This window comes from Arachis stenosperma, chromosome 8 (genome assembly GCF_014773155.1).
Source record: "Arachis stenosperma cultivar V10309 chromosome 8, arast.V10309.gnm1.PFL2, whole genome shotgun sequence".
NCBI classification, from domain to species: domain Eukaryota; kingdom Viridiplantae; phylum Streptophyta; class Magnoliopsida; order Fabales; family Fabaceae; genus Arachis; species Arachis stenosperma.
This window is the reverse complement of record NC_080384.1, coordinates 31,242,362-31,254,767: the sequence shown is the minus strand read 5'-3', so window position 1 is coordinate 31,254,767 and position 12,406 is coordinate 31,242,362.

The following is a 12,406-nucleotide window of genomic DNA, read 5'->3' as shown; positions in this document are numbered from 1 at the left end:
TATATGAAAAATTTACGTATTATTTTTTAAATAAAGTAGTATATATTTATATGAAGAATTTAATCGAATAATTGCAATAAATAATATATTAATAAATTTTTTATTTAATTATTGTCAAAGGTTATAATGTATTAAGTAATAAATTTTAAAAATTTGCTCAATATAATTTTTTACTTATTTTTTTAACATATAAATTTCACATGATCAAATTATAAGTATTTTTTTTTTTTGTTTTAAGAAAGAAGAATAAAACACAATAAGACCACAAAATCTCAATTTCTTTAGAATAGTTATACTGTGAACATATATGGATGTTTAAAAATTAAAAATTAAAAATATGTATTTAGATATATATTTATATTATTTTTTGTTATTTATAATCGTTAAAGTGACCGTTATAATTATTGTTGTAATATTTGATTATATAATTAAATTTTTTTATTATTACAATGGTATAATATGTTGTTAACGAAAAAATTGAAGAGTATATTCTAACGATTTAAGTTTTTTTTTTTTAATAAATCTTATAACTTATTTATGTCATTTATAACCAAATAAATTATTTTATCATATACTACCAAAAATAATTTTAATTATAATTAATGAATGTTTTTTTAGCAATAAATAACTAATGAATAATGTAATATTATGCCATTTTATTATATTAATTTATATTGAATTTTATTTGTTGTAACGTTTGATTTTTATTGTATTTAAAGAATAATATTTAAATTTATTAGAACTACTTATGAAAAAAGAAGAGTAAAAAAGACTAATAATAAATATAGAACCACTAACACGACATCATGCTAGAAATTTAAAAAATTAAAAATGAATTTAGAGGCCATATTTAATTCTATTTTAATATATTAAAAAAAGATATTATAAAAATATATAAATATCACTTTTATAAAACTACATATCAATCTTATTTATAAAAACATTTAACAACTTAAAAATTATATAAATATCCATTCACATACTCTGGAAAATAAACATGATATACAACGTTATTTATAAAACACATTTATATCACTTAAAAGCTATTCACACTAATATATAATTGAATCTTAAAAAGCTAAAAATAAATCTAGAACTACTTAAACCTAACGTAATATTATGCTAAAAATTTAAAAAATTAAAAATAAATATAAAAATTACTTTTAACTCTCTTTTAATATATTACTAATATGTAGATACACTAAATTGTAATATAATTATGTCATAGTGATAATAATAACTATGTAAGTGATTAAAATTAAAATCACGTTCTATTTTATATTTTAATAATATTTTTTAAATAATATTTTTTAAAAAATAATGTTTAATAATAAAAAATATTATTTTAATTTTAATAATATATTTTAAAATATTATAATCACCAAAACATAATTATATTAGAATCATCTTTCATATATTTAAATATGTTATAGAGTTGTAATTTATGACCATCACTTGTATTTCCTATGATGATGAACCAACCACGCTGTAGGCTTTTAACGAAAAAAATGTTAAAAATTTATATGCAATTATTTATATATAAATTTAATAATTAAAAATCGTTAGATAATTTAATATATTTAATTAAATTATTATTTAATAATTATTAACTATTAATTTCATATAAAAATAACACACGTGAATTTTTATAAAAAAATAACTTTGAGTTATCACGTAGAAATGATAATTTTGGTTGATAGGTTATAATTTTGAAAAATTTTTAAATGTATATAGAATACTGGTGTTTTAATAATCTTAATAATTAATTTTAATTAATATATATTATATATTTTTTATAATTAAAATCAATAATTAAATTATTAAAATATCAATATATTTATTACACTTAATTTTTTTTCTATAATTTTAACTTAATTGTACTACTTTTAAATATTTGATATCAAATTAATTTAATTAATAGGATTTGTATCGGGGTGTAATACCCTTTTTTTCCCTAATGTTTGAATGGATGACTACTTTTTTTGAATATAAAAAAAATTGTCGGGTGGAAATTTTATAAGAATGATTGTCTTTTATAGAAGAAAGTTGTGAGTTGATGTAATAATCTGAATTCTGGACTATTAAAAGAGAGTTCGTAAAGAGATATATGTTATTTGTAAATAAAAAAGCAACATGTCAAATAAAAGATGATTGACGGTCTGACTATAAAGGTAGGTGATGGTAGATCAACCAGATTTTAAAAAGATACATGGCTACAGGCGGAGAAGCTGAAAAACTCCTTTTCGAGACTCTACTTGATTTTAAATAATAAAGGATCCATGATTGGAAAATGTGAGTTTTACGATGGGATAGAGTGGGTATGGAACTTCTAGTGAAGGAGGGAGCTCCGCCAATAGGAGACTGACAGTTTGAACCAACTGTTTGATATCTTACAAGCTGTGAGATTGATAGAAGGCGCACAAGATAGAGTGGTGTGGAAATTTGATAAAGAATGTCTTTATACTACTAACTTATTTGTGCAGATTTTGCATATACAGACTTTGACGGATGATATTCTTGGCTATAAGTTCACAAATGGAATCTGGAAAAGATTAGTACCCCCTCGAGTAGAATTGTTTAACTTGAAAAGCAGATTTTTGAATATTATTCCTGAAATTGTTTAACCTAGAGAGTGATTACATACAGAATATAAAGATTATTTACAACATAGGTTGGAAAGAAAATAACAGGTAATAAAAGCTATTCAAAACAAATCTGCACCAAATCTGTCCTAATATAAATAAATTTGTACTTATTATAGAATAATTACAACACTCCTCTTCAAGCTGGTGAATGTATATCTATCATTCCCAACTTGCAAGTAAGGTCTTTTAAGTGCTCTGTGGGAAGTTCCTTAGTGAACATATCTGCCAATTGGAGTCTTGAAGGGATGTACTTGGTGGTTATAAGACCATTGTCCAATTTCTCCTTAATGAAATGTCGGTCTATTTCTATATGTTTCGTTCGGTCATGTTGAACTAGATTGTGTGCAATACTAATGGCAGACTTATTATCACAAATCAGTTCCATAGGGGCTTCATACTTTACTTTGAGGTTATCAAGTATGATCTTCATCCATAATAATTTGTAAATCTCTTGGGCCATGGCTCTAAATTCTGCCTCTGCACTTTATCTTGCAACTACATTTTGCTTCTTGTTCATCCATGTCACCAAGTTTCTACCCAAGAAGATGCAATATCCTGAGGTGGATCTCCTATCAATAATTGATCTTGCGTAGTCAGCATTAGTATATACTTTCATGGATAAAATTTCTTCCTTTTTGAATAGCAATCCTTTCTTTGGAGAGGCTTTCAAATACTGAATAATCCTGTTTACAGCCTGCAAATGTCTCTCTCTTAGATCATGCATGAATTGACAAACCACACTAACTGCATAGGCTATGTCAGGCCTGATGTGTGATAAGTAGATGAGTTTTTTCACAAGCCTTTAGTACTGTGTCTTCTCCACCTTTGGACTTTTCTCATCATTTCCAATTCTATGATTTTGTTATATGGGAACTCTAGTGATCTTACAATCCAACTTACCAATCTCTTTGAGGAGATCTAGGATATATTTTCTTTGGGAAATAAAGATGCCTTGTCTAGAGTAAGCAACTTTTATCCCAAGAAAGTACTTTAGCTTGCCAAGATCCTTCATCTCAAACGGAGTGGCTAACTTTTCTTTCAAAGTCTATTTTTCTAACTCATCATCACCTGCAATAATCATATCTGAAGGATTACCATGTGTTCATAACACGCAGCGGAAGAAAAGAAAGTAATCCTAAAGATCTATTTTTGTGTTTAAACTTTATTCCTATAATATAATATAGTAGTAGATCAGATCTAAATACCTGAGTACGCTAGTAAAAATCCTTTTCTCTTTCGATGGTACGAAGGCGCTATGCGTATCCACACCGAGACCAACATTTGCTGTCAACCCCTTGACCAATGGACATCTGATCTAAATTGAGAAACCTCTTGCAACTCTTTGCACACCATAAAATTCTTCTCTAAGAATTAGGCTCACATACATTTATGTGCGTAGAGGTAAAGGAATAACAACCCTTGTTATTCTCTCTGTCTTTCTCATGTTATCCTCTACTCTTGGCATACCTATATATAGTATGAGATTTGTTGTTGATTTTAAATTTGAATCTCAATTCAAATTTGAATCATATCTTACTATTTTAATTTGAATATTTTAAATTTATGAATCATATCATAACTCAATTTGAAACAAAATCAGTTAGGATCTCATCCAACTTTATAATTCAAATTTAGAAATAGAATAACTAATTATTCTCAAATCTCATTTAATATTCTCAATTATCATACTATTATTATATTTTTTGTGCTAGCAAAAAATAAATAATATTCCATTTGAATTAATATAATTATTATTTGATCAAATCAAAATAATAATTAAATAATTCTATAGCAAATATTAGAACACTCGTTAGTGTGTGACCCCATAGGTTCAATACTAAGCGGGTAGTAAATTAGTCATACTAAATTTACTAATCAAGGTTGGCGTCTAGCAATACTCCTCAACGGCCCGATAGTATGAAGTAATATATTTTTACTAAGAACCTTAGAAGAACAAAGTATATTTCCTTCCATCTTTCCAGCTCTTGGTTAACCCTTAGAGTATGGTTTAATTGTCAAACTCTAACTTGTTACCATTATTATAATGAACTGTGAATGACCTAAGAAACTCATTTCTTCATTCATTCAATCCCCTTGGCCAAGGTTTTATTCATCTCAGTCATTATAATCATAGAGCTCAAACTCTTTACCGAGAGTTGACGGATTCCTTATTGACTAATCATTAATTCTACAAGTATTTAAATCATACCCAATATCCATTCAACTAGCACCCTAGGGTATTAGGTGTCCGGAATCAAAGTGTAATAAATACATTGTTAATTACTATGACAGTCGCAGGTCAAAGGAAACTCTATTACTATGTTCATCTTGAGAATATCCTATTGACAAATATCTGGTAATTATAACCATTAGGAATTCTCAAAGTGAGTCAGTTCAATGGTCATATCTCTATATGCACCATCTATATATATAATTTAATAAATGAGATCTATTAATCTTCATCCAATGAAGACCATTATATATATATTGGTCTTTCCGGATTATTAATGCCCTTTTTAATAATCCTATGACCAAGAACAATTTAGATTAAATTATAAAAGATTTATCTCTCAATATTATGATCACTATCACAATGATAAATCTCTAAATTTAATCTAGGACCTTATTATATTAACATTTTATTATAATAACAATAACAAATTATTTGACACGTGATTGATTGGATTGTGGTCATACTACTTATTCCCAACAATATCATCTACATAGACCAAGAGTAGAGTGAGTTTGCCTTCCTGTGAATGTTTGATAAACAGAGTATGATCACCTTGACTTTATCGATACCCTAAAGATATCATAGCTTGAGTAAATCTTCCAAACCAAGCACGAGGTGACTGTTTAAGACCATACAATACCTTTTTTAGTCTGCACACCTTATTTCCTTCACTAGTGATACCATATCCTGGTGGAATCTCCATGTACACTTCTTCTTCTAGACTTCCATGCAAGAAGGCATTTTTAACATCAAATTGATGCATCTCCCAACCAAAGTGTGCTGCTAAGGAGAGAATAATCATGACGGTATTCATTTTTGCCACCAGAGCACATGTCTCCGCGTAATCAATCACATAAGTTTGGGTATGTCCTTTTGCAACCAACCTTACTTTATACTTGTCCAGTGTGCCATTAGATTGATATTTAACTGTGTATATCCACCTACAACCCACTGCTTTCTTGTCCGTTGGTCTCTCTACAATCTCCCAAGTCTCGTTCCTTTCTAATGCACCCATTTCTTCATTCATAGCTCGAACCCAGTTCTCATCTTTTAAGGCTTCTTGTACTGATGTAGAAATTCTGACAGAATCAATAGCTGAAAGGAAATTCTAGTGCTGTACAGAAATATTTTTAGTGGACACCAATTTGAAAATAAGATATTTGGCACGGGATCGTTTTTCTTTTCTCATGGCAATAGGTAAATCATCTAGGTTAGTTGCACAAGTGGTATTCAAGGTGTCAAGAGTCTCAAGGGTATGAGGTCTTACCTCCGATTCAAACGAATGAAGTTGCTGTTTGACCAGGACGGGTTCTTGCTGCCTTCGCTGATATTATTTTTCAAAAAATATGTTCTCATTATTCTCCTCATTATTCTTTTCTAGTAGTGATTCTGATTCAGGGTCTTTGTTATCCTCCGAAAAAGTGAAATTCTGCAACAACAGGTGACGAATCAAGGATCTCAGCTTCTGGAATACTCTCCCCTTGAAGCTGAGAACTAGGAAAGAAGGACTCAGACTCATGAAATGTGACATCCTTGGAGATATAGAATCTACGACTTTGAGGATGATAGCATTTGTATCCCTTTTTGTTTGAAGCATAATCTATAAAGACACATTTGATTGTCCGAGGATCCAACTTACCCCAATGAAAACTATGAATATGAACAAAAATAAGACAGCCAAAGATACGACTTTGAAGACTACTCATAATAGGGATAGAGGGGTAAATTTTGGTCAGAAATTGAACAGGGCTAACACCGTCTAGGACCCAAGATGGTAATCTATTAATCAAATAAGTGGCCGTTAGGACAGCTTCCCCCCAGTAAGATTTAGGAACAAACGTTTGGAAGAGTAATGCTCGAGTAACCTCTAGAAAATGATGATTTTTACTTTCTGCCACCCCATTCTGTTGAGGGGTGTATACACAGGTCAATTCATGAATAACTCCATTATCCTTAAGGAACTTGAAAAAATTTTGGTTCACATATTCTCTGCCATTATCAGAACATAATCTCTTAATCAGGCTTCCAAATTGTGTTCGAACCATTTGGTAAAAATTTTCAAACAAGTGAAAAACTTCAAATTTATCTTTCATGAGAAAGATCCAGGTAACTCGAGTACAATCATCAATAAAAGAAACAAACCACTTTGCACCAGAAATATTACTAATAGCTGAAGGTCCCCACACATCAGAATGAACAAGATCAAAAGGTTTAGAACTTTTATTATTACTGGAAGAAAAAGTAGCCCGATGGTGTTTAGCTAATTGACAAATATCACATTGAAAAGACTCGACAGACACTTTTGTAAATAGAAAAGGAAATAAAGACTTTAGGGTACTAAATGGAGGATGACCAAGACGTTTATGCTGAAGTCATATCTGAGAGTTTGCCCAGGATAGTATGTTTGTTTGATGATTTGAATTAAGTGCCTTTTGTGTGGTACTCTTTTCATGCAGTAAGGAGTATAACCCGTCCTACTCTTTAGCAATTCCAATCGTCCTCCCCGTGGCAAGATCCTGAAATACACAATGAATATGAAAAAAGTTACAGCACAGTTTAAGTCTTTGGTAACCTTATGAATAGACAAGAGGTTAGTAGATAATTTTGGAACATGAAGCACATTTTTTAAATAGATAGAAGGTTGAAGGTGGATGTTACCATATCCAGTAATAAGAATATAGGAACTGTTAGCAACAATGATTTGTTTGTGACCAGATGAATTAGTGTAAGATAAAAAAAGAAACGGAATGAGGTGTCATATGATCTGTAGCACCAGAGTCTACAATCCAGGTACTCTCAATGCTAGGAGCATTAAAGGATAAGAAGCTAGAACTCTTACCAGTCATGGTTAAAGCACAAGGTCTAGATGTCTTACTAAATGAGTCCATAAGACCATGTAAACGATTTAATTCTTCTTTGCTAAGGGCTGGGGCCTCCTTTGTAGCTTGTGAGATAGTTGGGTCTTCCACACTTTCAGAGTCAGACAATGTGTGGTTAGCACGTATTTGTATGGCACCTTTGAATCCTTTAATACATTTGAGGACCTTCTCCTTTTCATGAAGTCTAAAACATGTATCCTTAGTATGACCCGTTTTTCTACAATAACTGCACTAGCGATCATCACGGTGAGTCTTTGAGGGAGGCTTTCCATATGAAAAAGGACCTTTGCCCGTGGCTAGAGCTGAACCATCAACAAAATTTACTCCTTCCAACATGACTGACCTCCGAGTTTCTTCCCCTCGTACAATATGAAAAACTTCTGAGAGAGAAGGAATATTTTCTTTACCCAAAATTTGAATTCGAATTGGATCAAATTCAGAGTGCAAGCCAGACAAAAATTTAAATATACGTATCCTGATACGTGCTTCAAATGTTCATGATATGAAGAGTTCAAGTGTTATTTAGAAGATATTAGTTTATATTTTTAGAATATTTTAACAAGAAAATAAGGATTCAAACTGAATAAAAAGATACATTGAAATTAAAATAAAAATAAAAAGTGCTCAAGTAGAATTTGGAGCATTCCAAAAACTGGGCGATCCGACTACAAGAAGGCAAATAGTCTGATTCGGATAGAACGTTATTTTTTTTGTTGTTTCTTTTTTACTATACTTTTGTTTGGGGTGATTTAAATTAAATCATAGGGAATTTGATTAATCTTGATTTGAATGATTGTATTTTTTTACTCTAATCTAATAAACAGGTATGAAAGCTATAATTGTAAAACTTAAAAACAAATCTCAAAATAGAAATTGAATTCAACTTTCAAAATCTATCAATTTAATATAATTAAATTTATAGAATAAAATCACAAAATAAAAAAAATAGTAATAGAAAAATGAATTTGAATATTCAATAGGAGTAATATATTCAGATTTATAGATTTTATTAATCTATTAAATTTCGAATCTATTCGAAATCCTCTATAAAGATTCTCTTCTCAAATTGAATACTATTCAATACTATTCTATTTATTTATTCTATTTATACGACTAATTTCTACGATTAATCCTTTTATATTATAAGTATTAATATAATAGAACATAACTATATGAATTAATATAGTTAGTATCGATCGATGATCGATGGCATAGATATCCAGTGTGAATCAATTGGTCACTTTTAATTCTTCAAAATATTATAGAAGATGCATGATCCAGCATGTCTTTTTCTGAAATAAAAACAAACCTTCGATCCATGCCTAAAAAGAAAGGGGTAGGTAATACGTCATATAAAATCAATAGATTCATGATAAAACCCCAAAATATGTTTTTTTATTACAATTTTTTTTTGATAACGGAATCGAGGAGTTGGGATCAAATGGTATAGTTTTCTTTTGTTGGTAAATTTAAAAGCGTTTAACCTATCCATATGAAAGTGTATTGAATTGAGAAAAAACATAGTAAATAAAATAGAAATAGATAAAGAAATGGTGGGTTCCATCGTTTCTATGATTACTTTTTAAACGGCGAGATCCTCTCTATACACCGGAGCCCCTTCCCGGATTTCATTCATATTATTAACTTGTACAGTTCACACTCTTTGGCTCTACCCATGAAATATCCAGTAAAATAGGTCTTTCACAACGAAATCTAGCTATAAAGTAACGATATTTAAAGGTGGGAATCGAATTTAATACTCAAATTTGAATTTGCAACAAAACAAACGGATAGAATCCAAATGGAAAGGAATTGAAACGATCCAACTCGACTTCTTGGTTTTTTTAGAATATCCAAAAAATGGATTCCATTTATAACATAATAACATTATTATGTTATGATATTACATATTTCAATTCGATTTGGATACCGGGAAAAAAATCGACTCGGGATTTGTTCGGCTCGATAAAAACCTAATCTAATAATCCTAAACAATATAATAGAAATCATAGAATTCATTTTAGAATACTTAATCCCTCCCTTTTCAATTTTTTTTTTCCAAATTCAAAATTATCAAAATTATATATATAGATTTCTATTATATTAATAGGGAGAATTCGAATTTACAAAGGTGGGAGAGTTTACACACCACCCCTTCTTATTTGAGAATACAATTGGAATACGTAATAAAGCTAGTATATTTATTAAACCTGCACAAATCTAACTTCCGTTGCTATAGCTAGCCATATATCTAGTATCCAGATTAGATACATGTCTCTTCCTTTTATAGCAGTCCTATTTATTCGGTACAGAGCATGTCGTAGTCAATTTTTCAATTTCTATTGAATTTATTTTTTCAAGGAAAACTTCTTTCAATTATGGAAGCACGAGAATCTTATTTCAAATTCTGGTATATACGTATCATATGCGGAATACGGATAAGATACCCGATAGATATTATCTCTGTTAGATTGAAATTGAATACAAAGAGAATCACTCTACTTTTTATCCAATTTCTTGACGCAACAAGTAAGGGACTCCTCAACCTAACTTGTCAACGCCATAGTTTGGAAATTGAATTGAAGGGACTTCTCAACCTTCTACCTAATTTCCCGATGCAACAAGAGATGGACTCCTCAACCTCAATTGTCCACATCATGATTTCATCACGAAACCAAAAAGGGGTTTTTAAACCTCTAAATCATTCTATGCTATGACTACAATAGCTAAGAAAGTATTTATAACCTCTTATTAGGTTAAAACAAAGAAAAACCCTAAAACCCATAAACATAAGGCCAATCTAGTAATTAAATAAACAAAATCAAAATGCATTAAATTAAAATATTCTAAAAATATAAACTAATATCTTCTAAATAACACTTGAACTATTCATATCACGAACATTTGAAGCACGTATCATTCTCCTCCTCTTCAAAAAAGATTCGTCCTCGAATCTTGGTGGAATAAAATAGTATATGAAAAGGACAATAATTACAAGGAAGATAATTTATTTATTTATTTCTTTTTTTGTATATATTTCTTTTTTCTCCTTTTTTTTCTTTTTTTTTTTGCACTTTATGCTTTTTTTTATTTTTTTAAAACAATAATGAAACGCAAACGGAAAATAAGAACACAATAACATAAAAAAAGATACGACAGACATTGGACTCTTTTTTTTAATTGATAAAAGAAGAACAGATATAGATTAATAAGAATTAATCTAATACCTGAGCTCTGATACCAAATGATATGAAAAATAAAAGATAAACAAGAAAATAAGGATTCAAACTGAATAAAAAGATACATTAAAATTAAAATAAAAATAAAAAAGATATATTGAAATTGAATACAAAGAGAATCACTCTACTTTTTATCCAATTTCTTGACGCAACAAGAAAGGGACTCATCAACTTAACTTGTCAACGCCATAGTTTGGAAATTGAATTGAAGGGACTCCTCAACCTTCTACCCAATTTCCCGATGCAACAAGAGAGGGACTCCTCAACCTCAATTGTCCACATCATGGTTTCATCACGAAACCAAAAAGGGGTTTTTAAACCTCTAAATCATTCTATGCTACGACTACAATAGCTAAAGAGGTATTTATAACCTCTTATTAGGTTAAAACAAAGAAAAACCCTAAAGCCCATAAACATAAGGCCCAATCTAGTAATTAAATAAACAATATCAAAATACATTAAATTAAAATATTCTAAAAATATAAACTAATATCTTCTAAATAACACTTGAACTCTTCATATCACGAACATTTGAAGCACGTATCATATCCTTTCAATAAATTGTGTCAATGTAGTAGAATCAGATGTGCACTGCATAGTCAATTTTTGATACTGATCTAACTCGATCCACAAACGATTTAGCGTCCTATAGTAGTGAGTTACGGAGAGGCTCTCTTGCTTGATATTGAAGATCTTGTTTTCTATTTCATAACATGCTGTAGTATCCTTCTTCATTGAGTATGCCTGACTTAGATTATTCCAAATCTCCTTAGCAGTGGGGAAGAACATATAATTACGGTTGATTTCTAGTGTCATAGAATGCCATAACCAGGTCATGATAAGAGCATCCTCATCATCCCAGGCTTCATATTTGGGGTCTGTCGTGGTTGGAGGGTTCCCTTCTAGATGATTTAATTTCTTTCGCCCCTTGAGAGTAGTGCGAACCAGTTGAGACCATTGGAGGTAGTTGCGCCCATCAAAACGATACGACCCTTGTAACACCGGTAGATCATTGGGGCTGACGAGAGGCGTAGTCTTATCATCCGTCATTGGTAAGAATCAGCAGCAAAAGGAAGACAGAAGAAGAAAAAAAAAAAGAAAAAACCGATGATCGTGTCTGGGCAAGCAGCGTCGCAATCAAAGAGATCGCGCCGAAAGCAACGAAATCTCCTGGGCTTTGTAGATCGACAAATCCCGCTTCTGATGGTGGTGGTATTGTTCAGAAACTCGCCGGGAAAAAAAAATTTTTGGTGGCGGTGTGCGGCAATGGCAGGACACCGAAACAGGTATAGTTGCAGCAATGAAGGCCGCCTGAAAAAATGCTGGAAAAATGTGGAAGCAGAGCCCTCAAAATCGGGATACCAACTTGAAAAGAAGATTTTTGAATATTATTCCTGAAATTGTTTCACC